The sequence below is a fragment of the Balaenoptera borealis genome, assembly GCF_965194805.1.
Source record: "Balaenoptera borealis genome assembly, chromosome: 15".
Taxonomy (NCBI): Eukaryota; Metazoa; Chordata; class Mammalia; order Artiodactyla; family Balaenopteridae; genus Balaenoptera; species Balaenoptera borealis.
This window is the reverse complement of record NC_138871.1, coordinates 87,007,331-87,025,502: the sequence shown is the minus strand read 5'-3', so window position 1 is coordinate 87,025,502 and position 18,172 is coordinate 87,007,331. Positions and strand designations below refer to the sequence as shown.

The 18,172-nt window shown below is 39.0% G+C and overlaps 1 long non-coding RNA gene across 1 annotated transcript; it reads left to right on the top strand.

Moving 5' to 3' along the window:
* Positions 1-538: 538 nt before the first annotated feature.
* Positions 539-16,380, top strand: LOC309611750. The gene is made up of 2 exons (XR_014234713.1): positions 539-11,120; positions 11,622-16,380. It is a non-coding gene; the product is annotated as an uncharacterized lncRNA (long non-coding RNA).
* The last annotated feature ends 1,792 nt before the right edge of the window (positions 16,381-18,172 follow it).

The following is an 18,172-nucleotide window of genomic DNA, read 5'->3' as shown; positions in this document are numbered from 1 at the left end:
GGGAAGCAGCAGTCAAGTCTAGCACAGGGTTCCCAAATATGTTCAGCAAGATTTAGAACCAGAGGCAGGGGTTGTAGCACACGCCCTCTCACGTGGGAAACAAAGACCTAGCACAAGCCATGTAGTTTGCTGTGTCCTTAAAACCCAGGTTAAGTTCAGCTTCTGCTATGGCTACATACTGGCCACGTGTGGGTGCGGATGTGGACCCGACCTTGCACGTGTGGATCTCGGGAAGATGAATCCCATATCCTTTTTGACAAGATGAGGGTAAGAAAATGCAATGAGTGATAATCTAAGGAGTAATGATATACTTTACAGTGATTATCTTACAGTGATTAAATATGATAATCCATGTAAAGAGCCTTGCCCATAGTGGATGCTAAACAAATCTTAGCTCCTTCTCATCCTCTCCTACTCTGTTCTCACAAAAATCTAATAGTTATTTTCTTCCATGAAATAATTTTTTAAAAAAATACAGGAAAAATAATATAGATGCCTATATATATATATATAGGCATCTATATTATTATATATATATTATATATATATATATATATATTTTTTTTTTTATATATATAGGGAGATGTATACTACTCAATTTCTACCTGGTGGTTCTCAAAGGTTTTGAACATACCTGTGGACACTAATAAATATACACAATTGAAATATTGAATAGTTAAGCATATGACAAATAAAATGCTATAATTTGTACCTGTGAAATGCTATGTTGAAATAAATCTCAGAAGTGTAAGTAAATCATGTGGAAAGATCTTTGATAATTTTTTTCTGCCTGTATATGGAATGGTTAATAGCAGTTTATTCTGAATTTACAGATGTGTAAAAGTTCATAAATAATTCACACAATAGGACAATTGAGAATAATTTGAACTCTATTACATCAAGCACTATTGTTTGTTATAAATATCTACATGACATTGAAACTCCAATTGCTTCTGCGACCAAGCATTAGAATTATTACTTGGCAATTAAACCAGTATTTCAATAATGTTTGCTCAGACAATATGTAAGGAAGGACTTCATGAAAACAGATATTCTCAATGGTAGCTGGAGAGTTCTTGGTTCATAAAATGTTGTGCTTTTGGGAAGATCAGGAGAAGTCAAACCTTTAGTCCAGCTCTGATATCTGTTCTTCCCTAAGAAGCTAGTTCTTGTTCCTCTCTTCCCAAAGGCCCAGGCTCACCCCTTTCCTTGGTGTTTTCATTATACATTGAATATTTCTGTTGGAACTTTCCTCACTATATTTGTGGGGTTTTTGGTTGGTTTGTTTCTATTTTCCCCATTGGACTGTGAGGTCCTCAAGTGTAAAAACCACATATGTCACTTCTATTTGTAGGTCTTGTTTGGTTTTCTGGTTTAGACATGGCCCCCAGTAAAGCACTGAAGTTAAAGGCACTGAAGAACTTCAGTTGCAAGTGGCGGGGGGCATAAGAAAAGAATTTAAGACAATGAAGGTAGATCTGGGCTAACATACAGTATAAGAGGGAAAGGGAGTTTCAAGACAGAATCGGAGAAATGTATACTTAATTTCAACTCTCTTACCCTGGCCTCAAGGTGTGTTCAAATTTAGTTAGTCTATTGAATCTGGAATACATACCACCATATTTTTTCAGAAGTATTTTCAGTTGTCTAACAATTCAAAATCAGCAATAATCCTAATAATTTAAAAAAATAAGGAAAGAAAGAATAAAATATAAAGAAGAAAGAAGAAAAGACACTTGTGCTAGTGATCTACTGATCTGAGGTTGTGATCAGAATATTGAAATTAAGAGCTAGACTCCAGTAGGGCATATACTTGCCTTGTACATCATTTTTTAAAAGGAAATCCAGCCTGTTTTCCCCAGAGTAATTATTTAATGAGGCTGGGAACACACACTACATGCTGGCCTCTGGCTCTGAAAGTATGAAAGCCTAAATCTTAGAGTTAAAAGCATTTCAAGTTCACCATCGCATTCAGATGGGCTATGTGGCTGAACCAGCGATCTGGGCCATATTAACAGTTGGTTCTACCTCAATGAGCTAATTATACATAGAGAATGAGGAAGACACAAAATTAAAGTTATTCCGAAGAAGTGCAGTGATAATCACCCTTAATAAAAACCTATGAGACTATTCCTACTTCCTGAGGCTTTTATAAATAACCAACAGGTGATGCCTGATAATAATCAGAAACTACCATTTCAAACAGTTATGATATATTCTATATTATGCTCAATCCAATGAACTGGAGCAGCAAATGCCTAACCATATATATATATACATATATTTTTTTTTTTCCCTAATTTATCATCTTGCCACTGGTACTGGTTCTGGACTCTTTCACTACATATTAGTTTATAACATAATCCTTTACTCCTCTACTTCACACTTGTTTATCATCGTCTCAAAATTTAGATTGAACATATTAAATCTTAGTAAAAAGAAAAGTGCCCGATTCCTCATTATAATTCCCAGCTCAAAATATCTTCCACCAGCAAACATATTCAAGATGTTATTTAGCACTCATAAAATATTAATATGTTCAAGATTAGTAATTTTATGGGTCTATCCAGAGGTTGGATAAACTTATTTGTTCAATTTCTATTAAATACGTGAAGAGATCATGCTCTGTAATAGCTACATTCTTAATAAAGGCATTTGCATAAGAAAGCAGTGTTCTTTCAGAGCCAGGCATGACTTTTTAGGCCTTACATCCTGTGACTCAGGGCAAGGGTTCGGATTAGTCAGACAAAATGTACTTTTCATTGTACAACTAGAATGGCCAGTTGATTTTCCAAAGTAAATTCTGGCTTCAAGTTTAGCAAGACTCACATTTAGAGATGCTACAGAACACATAGTCTTCTCTACAGCAATCAGGGTATGATTGTGATTTCTGTAAGTGCACAGGGATGCAGTACTTCTCTGGAGGCAGTATACACCACCATGTTCCCGAACGACCTAATAACAAGAGGGAATTATTGTTTATATGGCACTTCCTGTCACTATGTGGCAGAGACTGCTAAATGACAAAACACTACGCAAAAAAAAAAAAAAAAAAAAAAAGCACGGCTCCTGCCTGCAAGCATCTCACTGTTGACTAAGATGAAAAAAAAAAAAAAATCACTTTGCATGTGATACATATACTAGTAGATGTTTGTAGAAAAGTCCTTTGGGAACCTGGGGCAGGGAGGAACTAGTTCTGCCTAGAGAGAGGGCAAGACATTTTCAGAATTGACATTTCTTGGAAAGTTTACGAAGGGATAGAACAATTAGGGTGTGAGTTATAGATTGCTTCTGCCTCTGATTCTCAGTGTGACGGGTAAATAATGCAGACTGGTGGATTGTCATACAATTTTGTATACATTTGCTTCCTCATTTGTAAAATGGAATAATAAAACCAAGTTAACAGATGTCAGTTCAACTCACAGGGCTGATGCAATTATCAAAGAAAATAATGTTTGAGAAAACGTTATATAAACCTTATGACAGTATACTTGCAGAAGATTATATTAGAGAGATAAGTTGAGGACGGATCTGGGGGACCCTTAATACCACCTAAGAAGTATGTATTTTGTCTTGTAAATGGTCCTTATTTTGTAGGTCATTTTTGAGATTGACAATGAATATGGAAGTAATACGTAAAAGAAAGTATAAACGGTGAGAATAAAAGTCCAGGAACCAATTGCGGATTACTGTAAAAGTATAGATTAGAGGTAATAATTGCCTAAGCTTAAGTAATAACAAAATAACTGGAAAGAGAAGGTGAATCAGAGCTAAGCTGAGGAAAGAGAAGCAATAAGACTTGCTAACTGATTTAACGTGGGTGACAAATATGAGAGAGGAATCAAAGATGATCATATTTTTAGAAGGATGCTATGGCCATTAACCAGAGGAAGGTACCCAAGGTATGTGGCGAAGGTGAGTAACACGCCCAGACATAGCTGGACTTCTATGTGAAAGGCACAGGGACAGGGCTCGAGAGGCAGATGGGAGATGGAGAGACAGTTTGGAGATTCACCAATATAGATATTAACATTTTTTAATTGAATCAAATAAAAAAGTTGGACTCAAATCCCAGTCTTCCAGTGGTCATCAGGGAGCTCCACTACAGATCAAAGAAACTTTCTGAATTGTATCTCTTTTGGGGAAGTGGTTTCTATTTACTTAGTAAAACGATACTTCCTTGAGAAGGTGAATTTCACAATTCCAGAAGGTGACTGAGGGACTTTCTCGTTTTAAAGCCTGTGTGAACAGGAAGACTCTGGAAGAAATTGCAATGAGCAATACTTGAGGATTAGAAAAGCATTCAGGGTCAGGAGCATCATGGCAGGAGGACAATGGGAAGGTGATAAATCCAGGAGCAAGTGTGGTTGGGAGATGAAGCAGCCCAGCAGTCATCCAGCCTCAGAGCAGATGTTGTCAGATGGCATCAAAGCCCCTGGCGCTGAATATTGGGTTTGAGGGCATTTGTCTTGATTTTGAGACAACTTTTGCACAACGGAAGCAGGATTTCAGCCCTAGAAAAGGACTGGACACTATTAATGAACAACATTCAATCTTCAGATACAAGGAACCAAACCTGGGCAGGCAGAGGAGCCCGGATTTCAGGATCAAACAGAAAAAGATCCATTTATCACATCGAGAAGCCAGGACAGCTGGTGCTGTGTCACAGAGTGTTCAGTCTGACGACCTTGCTTGATGCTCAGAGTGTAGTTCATGGTTAGGCACGCTTGACATCCCTGAGGGTTTGTTAGCAATGGAGAAGGAGTGAAGATAAGGTGCTCCTGGTGGTTCCTTCCAGCTTTAATCTTGCTATATAGGAACTGGGTTGGAGTTTGTGCCGGGGCATAATGGAAAATAAGCATAGGTAGGTAGGTTGGATCCACCTTTTTTAAACAAGGCAAATAAAGAATGAAGACTGGAGCTGTTAAAAGCTATGAAAGGAGGCAGAGAGCACCCAATAAAGCATGAGAAACATAAGAGGGGAGGGAGAAGCAAGGGCACAGGGTCCTAAGCTAAGGTCACTGGGAAACAGTTATATCATCAACATAAGGATGCATGTTTAGAAGGAGAAATTTGTTTAGGGGGAGGACTATAAACTTTATAAACCATTATTTAAAAAATGTCACAAAAGAATTTGAAATCAATACTCTGCTGCAATTTATAGTGACACATTATAATATAGCAACCTAAATGTTTGAGGTAATTTTTTTTTCATAAAATGCTGATTTTTTTCAAATTCTTCACCTGAGGCCCAAAAGGAAGTATTACACATTATAATATTTATACCTACATACATACGACATTCATATCACGTGGTGCTTAAAATTTTGGTCCCTTATAAATAGTAAAGAAGAACATTGAAAATGTTAATTTTTTTTTTTTTTTGCTTAAAATGAATGGGGTTTAAATATTATTCCTGGGAGACAGAATTTCTATTTTTTTTCTTTCTTATTTTTCTCTGCTATTTCATTGTAGCAGAGAACAGACTTCAAATATCAGTGGCATTGCACTAAATATGGCAGGGCCAGAGGGAAGGCATTAAAAAAAATTATTCTGTGGAAAACAGTTTGGATGAATCAGCCCTCTCCCTTCGTTTCCAAGTCTGGATGCCATACCACATCTCGGCACTTTTCAGCAACCCCCTTATGAGATTTCAAATCAGATTTCCTAGGTGCTTGTAAAATCTCCTCTTCCATTCTCCAGATTCTTTAACACAGACACATATTTCCCTTTGTATGATGGAGAGCCTGGGTCTTAGTGCTGAGCTAACTGGAGAGCTTCACATAACTTAATTTTGTAGCAAAAAGCATTAAAGCAGAAATGTCAGTGCAAAAGGCAGCCTGAACTTTTCAAGTCCAGAACTGGGCTCTGCAAGGCTCCCACTGTGTCAGACTCTAAAGAACAATTCGCTTTGTGCAAGTGTAAAGGCAGCAAGAAGACCACTGCGGCTGCCACTTACAAGGGACGCTGGCTTGTCATTTACTGTAGAAAACTAGTGATTAGGCCACAATAGCAGCTGTAGCTTAGTGATTTGCCTTTAAAAAAAAATTTTTTTTTTTTAAGCAGCGCACAGAAACCGGCACCTGGACAAGGTATTTCCCACCTAATCATCGTCAGAGAAAGGACGTTCAGTCTGACAGGTCGAGGATACCTCTACAGAATTAAGGTTTTTATCTTAAGGGTGCATAATGGCTGCTAATTTGCCGGAGAGGGGATTTGTTTCTGAGTTTCAAGTCACAAAACTAGGTCTGGAGCGCTAATCGTTTCCTACATCCATCCATCCTAGCCCTGTTTGTCAGAAAAGACAGATCTTAAGAGTGGGGAGAGTACGGCACACCAGTTCCTGTAGGGATGTCTGATCCGTGTTCCTCTGCCTTGTGATTTCTTCTATGTCCTCTGAAACTTGAATAATGTAACACCACTTGGACATGCTTACACCGGAGGGTTTAATTAAACCAACAACACCAAACAACAAATCCAACCCACCTAACAGTAAAAGTGAATTAAATTATTACCGAAGAAAGACCTAATAGTTACATGCATAGGGGAAAAAAAATTTCTACGAAACAAAAATTTGAAAACAATTTGAAAAGAAGTCCCTCATTTTACCAGAAAGAAATCTGAGGCTTAGATAATTGGAGGGATTTTCCCAGATAAAAATGTCAGTAAGGGACAATTTGGAACCACAAATATTTGAATACTTTCCACGTAGTTATGTCCCGGACAAAGCTCTGGGGTACCAAGAAGGAAAGTCCCCCTGCCACTCATCACAGAGGTCCCAGTCCAGACGAGCAAACAGAATCATGCACAAGGTCCGCATCCCCTAGAGATGGAGGGATGGGAGCTGGGGCTTTGCCCACTGCACCATGTGGGCTTCTCATCCACTGCTCTGCTCACAGAATCCCATCAAATCTGTTACCACATATTTATTTTCATTAATAAATATGCATTAACAGCTACTAAGAACGAGACGCTGAGTTACAGAATATAGAGCAAACCCAAATCAGGAATCCATCGGGAGGGAAAGACACTAGTGAAGGGCAGATACAATGCAGAAGAGTGGCAGCAGAAGGTTCCAGAAGGCACATGCCAAACTCTCTGGGGCTTTATTTAATTATTATTTTTATTTATTTATGCATTTTTATTGAAGTATAGTTGATTTACCATGTTCCAAGTATATAGCAAAGTGATTCAGTTATACATATATATATTCCTTTTCAGATTCTTTTCTATTATAGGTTATTACAAGATATTGAACATAGTTCCCTGTGCTATACAGTAGGTCCTTGTTGCTTATCTATTTTATATATAGCAGTGTGTATCTGTTAACCCCAAATTTCCAATGTATCCTTCCCCCCTGCCTTTCCCCTTTGGTAACCATACATTTGTTTTCTGTGTCTGTAAGTCTGTTTGTGTGTTGTAAATAAGTTCATTTTTATCTTTTTTTTAGATTCCACATATAAGTGATATCATATGATATTTATCTTTCTCTGTCTGGCTTTAAAAGAAGAGAAAAATGTTTTTGGTTGGACAATTAGGAATTTCTTCAGGGATGAATGGTATTTGAAACGGATCTTGTAGGATGGGTATAAGAGCAAAGATGGGGACAGCCGATGTATCAGGGCAGAAGGAAGGCGGTGTCTTGTGGGGGAAGGTTATAACTAGAGCATCTGCAAAGGCCCAGGAGCAGGAGAGCTCAAGGATGTTCAAGAGACACCGTGTTGCTTTGTTGGGCTGGAGGGCATGGAAAACATGAAGTGGAAAATAAAAGCTGAAAGCTGGATTTATGCTCCGCTGTGGTAAGAGGTGAAGGCAGACCGTGAACTCATTTTTGGAGATTCGGATGATTTTTTTGACGTTTGTAAGCAGGAAAACTGATATTCTTAGGTTTCAGATATAGGAAATTTGAATGGACCCTACTAGGAAGGCCAAATTGGACTGGGTTAAATATATAAATCTTCATTATAGCCTTTTAGCCAAGGTGCCTAAACTTCTCACTGCATAAGTAATGCGATTCTACTCTCATTGTTCCTCAGATGATCAGTTCCATATACTCCAAGGATTATAGTCTTATAGTTGTTAATGCACAGGTACTTCAGATATAATTTACGCCAAACCACTCATATCAACAGCAACAAACGGGGGCTTAAAAAGAGCGGGAGTCAGGGTTCCCTGAGAAAACTGAGTCAACACTAAGTGGGGTGGCTTTAAATGGGATTCCCTTTTATGCCCGTAAAGTAAACGTTCCTACGATACACAGCACACGCCGCCTAGAGAATGTTGTCTGTGTTCTCAGGCCAACAGCTTTTCAGCTCTGTCCACAGCGTGGCCATAAGAAGGATGCTATCCCTTTCCTTTTCTTGGGAAAATTAATTTACTGATGCCACTTTGGCAGAAACATGAATCTATTGCCCATCCTGTGTAGGCTTTAAAAATACACTTAATTGCTAATTGTTATTCATCCTTTTGGATTCTCTGACATTTGCAATATTTCATAGTTTACCTAAACTCATAGAAGATCAAATATTTAAGCTAAATGCACATGGTCAATAGGCTGACTTCAAAATTTAATTTATCCTTTGTTTTAGTGTATTGCCAATAGTGTAAGTGCCACTTCTTCCTTACATTACGACACTGAGGAAAAGTGGTGCTGTTATGTGTCTTTGACTAAAGAAGCATCCTCTAAAAGCCAAGGAAGGCATGGTGCAGACATGAGTATGTGTGTATAAGACATGTAATTCTCTGTATTAAAAAATGTATATGGTTGCCATCTACCTGCCTGCACCTCTTCCCTCTTACATAAAAACAATCTACATAAACGTCCTGGAGCTGAAGGGAGGAATCTACGTTTGGGCCAGAAACAAACACTATAGGACACCAAATACGATGGAACTCAAAATTAATGTGGCAAATGTGAAATGTGAATCAGGTCTCAGCTGCAAATTTAACCAGATAGATGTGAGAAACAAAGAAAAAGAAGGAGTTGCTTCTTGTAAAGAGACCTACCACCACCATTTCAGACCGTGCTCTTGAACCCTGACTCCCACTCTTTCTAAGCCCCCGTTTGTTATTTTTACATATCTTCTTCCTAAGTCTCTGCTCCGGGGGGTCAGCGAGAGGTGAGGCCAGCTCCATCAACGGAAGGGATTCCATTTACTTGGAAGATCATCAGAGTCAGAACACGAGATTCTTCGATCTCTGAGTCTGTGCCGAAAGCCGGCTTACCTGGGCCTCGGACCAATGTGTTTGGTGTTGAGAAACGTACACCTTGCACACTTGAGACAGTGAAGCATGTCACTACTGCTGTCATCCTTTCAACAATTCATCTACTATTAAAATTTAAAGACCATGCTGTCCCTGAAGTGAACATAGTAATTCAACCTCATTCACGGTTGGAAACATAAAGCGAAATATACAGGAGACAATGTAATCCCAAATACCCACCAGCTAGCTTCTTACTGCCTAAGCAATTTATTTGGAGTCCAGCAGTCAACCTTATCTTCACTCTTAGATACTAGGCAGGAAAAATATTGAGAACAAATTATTTTGAATCCCTTCACTGGAGACAAAAAAGGAAAGAAGAGAAGAACATTGTGCAAAAGCAACATCTTGTTGCCAGGACTGTTCTGAGAAATGACGAATGGGCACCGGCTGTAGATTTTTAACTCTGTATAGTAATTATTAAAAAGCACTCAGCTGCTTTGCAGCCTGGATTTCTCTCCAGAGTTTGGGGAAGAAGTAACTGCAAATGTCAAGAAAAGACCTCAGTTCAGTTCGGTTCTTTGTACTTTGCTGGGACACTCCATGTCCTTGATGGGATGGGACTGGGTAGAGGGGCTTAGACTGTTTGGTTGACCCGTGGCCAAAATGAATGACAAATGGGGCACACAGGGAATGCTTGGTTGATATTTTAATTTGAGCCGTATTCCTTTGGATTCTGTCCATAGTGTTTTATTTTATTTCACCAATTTGTAATGTACTATAGTGACAATATGAGTTGTCATATTTTGGCTTTTAGTTATTGCAAACAAAAAGGCTTACATAGAGTCAGCTTTCTCCAGAATTAGGATTCAGTCATCTGTGTCCTCACTTTAATCAGCTTCCTTTTTCCTTAGATTTCCTTAACAATAAAAAAGGTCAATGATGATTTTTCATGAAGTTGCAAAAAAGTGTCAAAATTGCCTTCTCAAAACCTGCAGTGCATTAAGGCACATACGTGCTGTATTTGGGGGAAATGGGAGCAGACTGGGTGTGTTTACTCTGGGTTGAGTCTACAGCCATCCACCCCTCTGAGCCTGCAAGAATCTGCAGAGTCATCTTCAGCTCCTCTTAGCAGGGTCTTGAGAAACTGCACCCTGGTGATGCTCCGTCCTAAATAAGCTTCCATCCCTTCCCTTCATTGCTTCCTCTCTGCGTTCACTCTCATTGACTGGGCATCTTCCCTTACTCAGCTCACTCTCACCAAGTCTTCTACCTAGAATTCCTTTCCCTACCCTATCCTCCTCTCTGGCAGCCAGAATAATTTTGTAAAATAAAGATTCAATCATTTTTACCCCCTTACCCTCTCTCAGTATCCATAGGATTAAGTTCTACTTCTTTGGCATGGCTCATAAGCCTCTTCTAAACTGACGTGGAGCTTTACCTCACTAGCTTTTCTCTGTAGACATTCTCCTCTAAATACCTCTTCACTGTTTCCCAAACCCATCACATATTTCACAGCTTTATGCCTCTGTTTTTTGCCTGATGTTTTCTCTTCCTAAACTCAGGTACTCACCCCTTATCCATGTGGTGAATAATTATTTATCTTTCAGAACCCAATGGCCAAGATATACAACTGTGCCTTCTATCTTTCTGTGACAGCTTATGTTCACTTAGCTCTATTAACTGTCTTTCTGCAGGGTTTTAGGAGCAGCAGTGTGTGCTGTACCCAGTCTAACAGACTTGGGGTTTTGTCCCAACTTGGCCACTGTATTAGTCAGATAATCTTATCAATTTATTTATGCTTTATTGGTCTCAGTTTCCTCATCTACAAGGTAGAGATAATAATAATGGTTGTTTCTAGGGTGCAATGAGAATTAAACTGAGATAAAAGAAACACTTGTCTCAGTGCCTAGAACAAGGTAAGTTCTTAATAAACAAAACTCATTGCTATCATACATTTCTATCACTGTAATTTTATGCCATATTATGTCTGTTTAACCTGTCTCTGTCCCTGCTGGATTGTGTATTTTCTAAAGGAGGAAATGTACCTTCATTATCTTTCCATTTCTAGCACGTAACATGGGGCTACTTGTAAAGTTGGTGTTAAGGTCACCAGATAAGGTACAGATGCTTGGTTCAATTTGAATTTCAGATAAAGAATATATTTTAGTATAAGTATGCCCAATATATTACATGAGACATACTTTTAATTAAAAAAAATAGTTTTAAATATCTGAAATTCAAATTAAATCAGGTGTCCTGTGTTTACATTTGCTAAATCTAGCAACCCTAAATGATATTCTTCATCTAAATTGTCAGGTTTGGAGATGAGGATTCATAAAAGACTCTTATGATGGTGTAAAGTGTTTACTTATGACAATAATGTGAGACATCACTCATTTCCTGTGCAACTCTCCTAGGATTACCAACACTTCACTGGAGAGCTCACCATTGTGAAACTAACACAAAGAAGCCGACTGGAAAAAAAATATCTGTCACTGATACACATCTCCATTCACCCGAATAAGGAAACTAACAAAGTAAGGTAAAAAGAACAAGGTATTGTTTTCTTGAACCTCTGTTTCCTCATCTGTGAAATGGTCTAACTGTAACACCTGCTACGTATTTTAACATTGGTAAAGAAGTCCATTAAATATAAAGAATAATGGAAAGAGAGAAAAGACGAAGAATATACAGAATGTATTCTTATTTTTAAACCTTACACTTATTTTTAGCCAAATCTTTCTTGCAGATATGTCTGGGTTTTCATACGTATATTTTCCTTACACATAAGAATTTATTGTCACAGAGCAAATATTCATCATGGTGAGGTGGAGATAAATAACACTGATCATGGCATTTGAGAAGACAAAGTGGAATATGAGGAGACAGGGATGAAGATCAGGGCAGACTGGTGTAAACTCCAACTCATCCCTTATCGTAAGTGAGATGTTGAGAAAGTCTCTTAAAATCTGAGTCTCAGTTCCCTGACCAGTAAGACGGAGGCAGTAATACTGACCTCACAGCATAGCTCGGAATTCAATGTAAAAAATGAGATAATATGGAAAAATGTCTAGAATGATGCCCAGCCCTATACAAACACTCAGCAAAGGCTAATCTAGTACTGTTAAAAGTTGAAAGACATAGGTCGATTGTATTAGTTTTCTATTCCTGCATAACAAATTGCCACAAAATTGCTGGCTTAAAATCAAACCCACTTATTAGCTCACAGTTCTGTAGACCAGAAATCCAGCATGCTGTAGCCACGTGTTCGGCTCAGGTTATTATTAGACTGAAATCAAGGTGTCAGCCAGGCAGAGTTCTTGTCTGCAGACTCTGGGGGAAAATCCACTTACAAGTCCATTTTTGTTGGAAAACGTCAGTTTCTTAGAGGTGTAGGATTGAGGTTCCTGCTTTTCTTTTCTTTTTTAATTTATTTATTTATTGTATTTATTTATTTTTGGCTGTGTTGGGTCTCCGTTGCTGTGCATGGGCTTTCTCTAGTTGTGGCGAGCGGGGGCTACTCTTCGTTGCGGTGCGTGGACTTCTCATTGCAGCGGCCTCTCTTGTTGCGGAGCACGGACTCTAGGCACGCGGGCTTCAGCAGTTGTGGCTCACGGGCTCTAGAGCATAGGCTCAGTAGTTGTGGCGCACAGGCTTAGTTGCTCCGCGGCATGTGGGAACTTCCCGGACCAGGGCTCGAACCCATGTCCCCTGCATTGGCAGGTGGTTTCTTAACCACTGCGCCACCAGGGAAGCCCAGAGGCTCCTGCTTTTCTTGTTGCCTGTCTACTTTCTTATTTCTTAGAGGTTACCTGAATCCCGTGCTATTTATCCCCTTCCATCCTCAATCCAGCAAGGGGACATCAGAACTTTATTGTGCTTTGAATCTTTGACTTCCTTTTCTACAAGTAGCCAGAGAAAACTCCCTGCTTTTAAAAGACTTGTGTGATTAGGTCAGGCCCACCCAGGTAATCTTTCTGTCTTATGGTAAACGGTGCCAAATAACATCACCTGATCATGAAAGTGATGAGTCAACACCTTCACAGGAGTGGGGAATACGCAGGGTTTGTACACCAGGGAGGTGGGAAAATGAGGTGGTCCTTAGAATTCTGCCAACCTTGCTACTTTCTAGCTTCATGAATTTGGCCAAAAGGACTCTTCAGCTTTCAATGGCTCTGCCCTCTGCCACACCTTTACAAATGGGATGGGGTGGGGTGGTGAGATCAGCCCACCTCAAAAGATTATTGTGAGTTCCAAGCAAGAGAGAGGCTGAGCATTTTGTAAGCTGCAAAGTACCTCCTCTGAGTCATACATTTGTCTTTGTAAAGCATTTTAAAATTCTTAATTCACGTTGCAAACATTTGTTTACATATCTATCATTTTCTCCTGAATTCTGAAATGGTTGGAAGATAGGTTGTTGATTTTTACTTCGGTATTTCCATTTTTTTTATCCCTGCTCATGTTACAACAAGTGCTCAGTAGTTATGAAATGAATGGACACCACATTTTATCCCTACCTTTTCATGACTCACTAGGGACTCCAGATGGGCAAGAACCAGGAGAAGTAAATAGGTCCAAATTCTTTCTCGGAAGTATTAAAAAACAAAATGGATACTTAGCATAGAGCAATTTGATTTTTTTATTAAGTACTTTGGTAAAGATGCTAATAGGTATCATTTACCTTGAAATTAACCAGTCTATAGATATGATGCTAGTACAAAGTTCTATGTTAGTAAATTTACATTAAAAATCATGCTTTCCTGCTACCTGTTAATTTCTTACAGCGTCTCACATATTGATGATATCAGATGGGCCTCTTAAAGCAACTGCTGTAAATTCATAAATACGAATACCATGGATTCTAAAGGAATAATTACAAAAGAACTTACTTTAATTTTTTTCCTTCAATTTATCTTTTTTATCTTTCTAGAATTTAAGGTCAAGAAAAATTGAAGACTCAGTGAAGATATACAACAAAATGCAATAAAACAAGCGTGGATTTGGGATCCAGACAGACTGGTTTTGAATTCTATTTCTTTCACTAGGAAGGGGTATTTCTTAGTCTGTTTTTTCTTCTGAAAAAGTGGCTACTGATGTCTATCCACAGAGTTACTGCGTAGAGTAGATATAAACCTTATAGGTTTAACTGTGCTCTGGTTAAATTGGCAGGTTGTCAATAAATTACAGCTGATGTTATTATAGGTACAACCAGTAATAGTATTTTAATAGAGGTAAAGTCTAGGTGTGTTCTAATTAGTCATTCCCAAATCCATTAGCTGTCCCAGAATTTCCACCAAAAGTCTAACCAAGGCTTTGAAAGAAAAAGCGAGTTGCTCAATGCCACAATCCAAAGGCTCATCTGAATTCAGATCGGAAGCTCTTCTCCTTAACGCCCAGCCAACCCAGACATCCCAGTGACCCAGGGCTTGCTTTTCTTCGGTCAGTGTGGAATCATCATTTGTGTAGTCATAAACTTTCTTACAAGTTAAAAAATGTACTTTGGAAAACCAGAACATAGAATCTTTTTAAACGATCTTTATTTTTCCCCCTCAAGCATCTTCCTGAAACAGCCAGCTAGAAAAGACACATCCCCCTACACAAAACCCACACAAGAATATCAAAATCTGTTTGATAATGAATTTAAATTTTAAAAAAATCCATACGCGAAAATCATTTTTATTTTTAATTTTTCCCTCTTTTTTCAAATTCACGGACATAATGTTTCTTATTGCAACTCAGAAACATCCCAAAATAGCTGCCAAAATCTTACAAATAAACATGAAACCAAGGCTTTTGCAGTACAAAAATAGTCCTCACTTCTGCTCCAAAGGTTGGTTGCCCTTCTAAATCTCAGTTAGGGCTGGGCCTCCACTGGCAGCTTAGGCTTGCAGCCACATTTAAGCAAGACTAACTTTTCTATCTGGAAAAATTCATACATATGGGAGTTTGTGCCTCCAGTCCCAAATATGTATGTGCATTAAAAAATTCTAAAACGAAAAGAAGATTACAACTAGAAGATTGAAACATATTGATGAAATAATTTCAATTGCAATGCAATTCGTGCAGAGTTAGGTTACATCATGGATTATTGTCCCCAAAGTGTACCATGATTGATATTACATTTTAAAGTGCCAACAGAAATTATTACCTGTTCATTTAAATTGCTCCCATAATTAAATAAGGAGTTTTCTTCATTACAGCTGACATTTATGATCCCTGCTACAAGGTATAATAGATCCTCTCTCCCACTCTCTTTCTTTGAGGTACTGAAATTCTGTATCTATAACTGACGAATCTTCTGAAAAGAAAAGACAGGTCATTCTGTTAGCATGTCATTGAACTCAAGCCCTGGAATATTCATCTTGATTACAGTTTTTTTTTTCCGTCAGTTTTTCTGCTGCATGGTAGAAGAATATCCCAGTTTGGGTTTGAGTAGAATAGGTGAAGATTAAAATTGACCACAGTTAAATTATTGGAATTTTATATGAGAGAGTAAACATTTGTTAGTCCCTACACCTTATATACAAAATGAAAGGCAGAAAATTAAATGACTGTTTTTCCTTATGACTCACTACAGGGCCTTAGAAGACAGTCCATGATATTGCCCCTGCTTCATTTCCTACCACTTGTCCGTTAGTTCTAGAAAGACAGGCTTCTTCTTATTCCTGCAACCTGCCAATTTTTCCCCATCTTTTAGCCTCCAGGTGTGTGTACTCGCTGTGCCTTTTGACATAAGATTTCATGGGAGACAATTCTCCACGGTCTCCTGTGTTATGCATATTTTATGAGGAAAGCACTGACTGCCCTGTGTCAGGCGAACATTTTAAGAAAGTTTGTGTTGCAAGTGACCCTGGAATGTAGAGATAGTGTCTCCCTCTGGGGAAAAGGGCAGGCATGCTTACTGCCCATTATAAAAAATGTGGGTTCCCTAAGCTCAGAATTGCTCTTCTGTAATTCAAGGCACTGCATTTGCAGGTGCCCTCCCCACCCTCCTTTGCATCGTCTTATGGGAATTGGGGCTTAGGCACCTGGCAGTCTAACATGTTAATTTGCAAATAAAATCTCACATCTTTCACAGGGCTTACAGTGTCAGTTATAAGATAGGATGCTGATGGATATATGACTTCCTGGAAGAGGAAAGATAATAACCAAACAGCTTTGTTTGTCGAATGGAAATGGTACACAGTATTGAAGAACACAGCTGACCCGGCCCCAGCAGTAGACATAAAAGGGGCAGCTCTCCATTTCTGGGAAACTTCATTCCCATTCATCTTGTAGATACCTATAATAAGGGCCTGTTCTTTGCTGATACTAACTGAGATGGTTTAGCTACTGGAATAGGACATGCAGATTTTGTGCAGTGCACCTGAGGTGGGAACCGCCCCAATCCTCAATAGGAATGGGGAGAGAAGGACATCAGTGACCTGTGTCTTTCATAATTGTCCTTAGAACCTTCCTCACAAGGCAAATGACTTGATGCAGCTCCCCCCACACTGTTGCCCGTGCCTTAGATTTAAATGACTGCTAGGTCTGCCACTTTTCACTAGGCAACTCTAATGACTATAGGACTGCTATTCCCCTTAACTTTACTGAGAAATCTATTAGAAACAAACAAGAGTGGCCCTTATCCTGCATTTCCCATGCAGAGCATCTGCCAACACCTCCGTTCGAATATCTTCCACACCTCCATTCCCTTAGCCATTGCTCAGTCACCAAGAGCAAACACATGCCCCTATGGGGAAGTGGGCAAAGAGGACAGGCTAGACAGGCTTCCCTCATTCCACTGCTCCTCAAACAAGCATCAAACACAATTATTTAACTGAACTGTGCGGTCTAATGCTTTTGAGTTGGTGGGAGGTCATTTTGGATTCATCCCAAACCTTCTGGCTTATGGAAGCATGGGGTTCCTAGCAACTTTACATAATACTTTCTTTCCAGGGACATCATGTGCACCCCAAGCTATACTTGTATAGGACCGAGGCGCTAACTTGCCTTCCCCATGGAAGCATGGTGACTTAGGGTGGTCAAAAGAGAACTTCATGTGTTTAAGGAAACCAATGTGGATTGGTATCACGCAAATGACTGCAGGTGGGGAACTTCATGCAGGGGTAACTGAGTCTTTAATTATGTGCAGGTTGCAGGCAGTCAACCTTGGATGGGAGTCATTTAATTAGAAAAAGTGGCACAAAAAGTGTCCCTCACTTTGGTTGAAGTGGTCAATGACATTACTTCAGCCCTGGAAGGCTTTCAAGTCAGTCTCAACTTACTGACCAAGGGTGTTACTGATGATACAATTTCCATTGCCTTCTTCCTTGCGGACTAAGGCAGGGTTTGTGCGATTACTAAGATGTTCTGCTGTACCTATATTAATGCCTCGGTTGTGTAGAAAGATCAATGCAGAAACTTAAGAAGAGTTTTCTAAGAACTCTTTTTAGGAAACTGGTTTTCTAAGGTAGACTGGCGGTTCACAGAATTTGTTGTACTGGTTGTATTTGTGATATCATGAGGCATGTTTGAGCTCAGTGCTGTAAGCTGGCCTTATTTTGCTACTTGGAGTCTTGTTCTTAGTATCAATAGTAGTAGTAGTAGTAGTAGTAGTAGTAGTAGTAGTAGTAGTAGTAGTAGTAATTAAACAATATAGGAAGCAAATTGAATGGATTTGGTCCCAGACTCTTGTCAGTAAGATTAACCTGGGTAGCTGATAGAATGGCGTACTCTTGGGAAAACTGGCCAGAATTCAAGACTATGTAGAAGTGAGGGGTATCTACTATCAGGAATCAATTTTTCATGGATCTCTCACATTTTCACACATCTTGTAAACAAGGAGCCAATTACACTTGGTTCCAGAATATCTTTTCAAGGATCTTTGCGTAGTAAATATTTGGAAGATAGAGACGGTAAGTTCAGGCATTTTTACTGCCTATTATACAAATAGCTTAGGGGTTGCCTGAGCTCAGAGTTTCTGTCC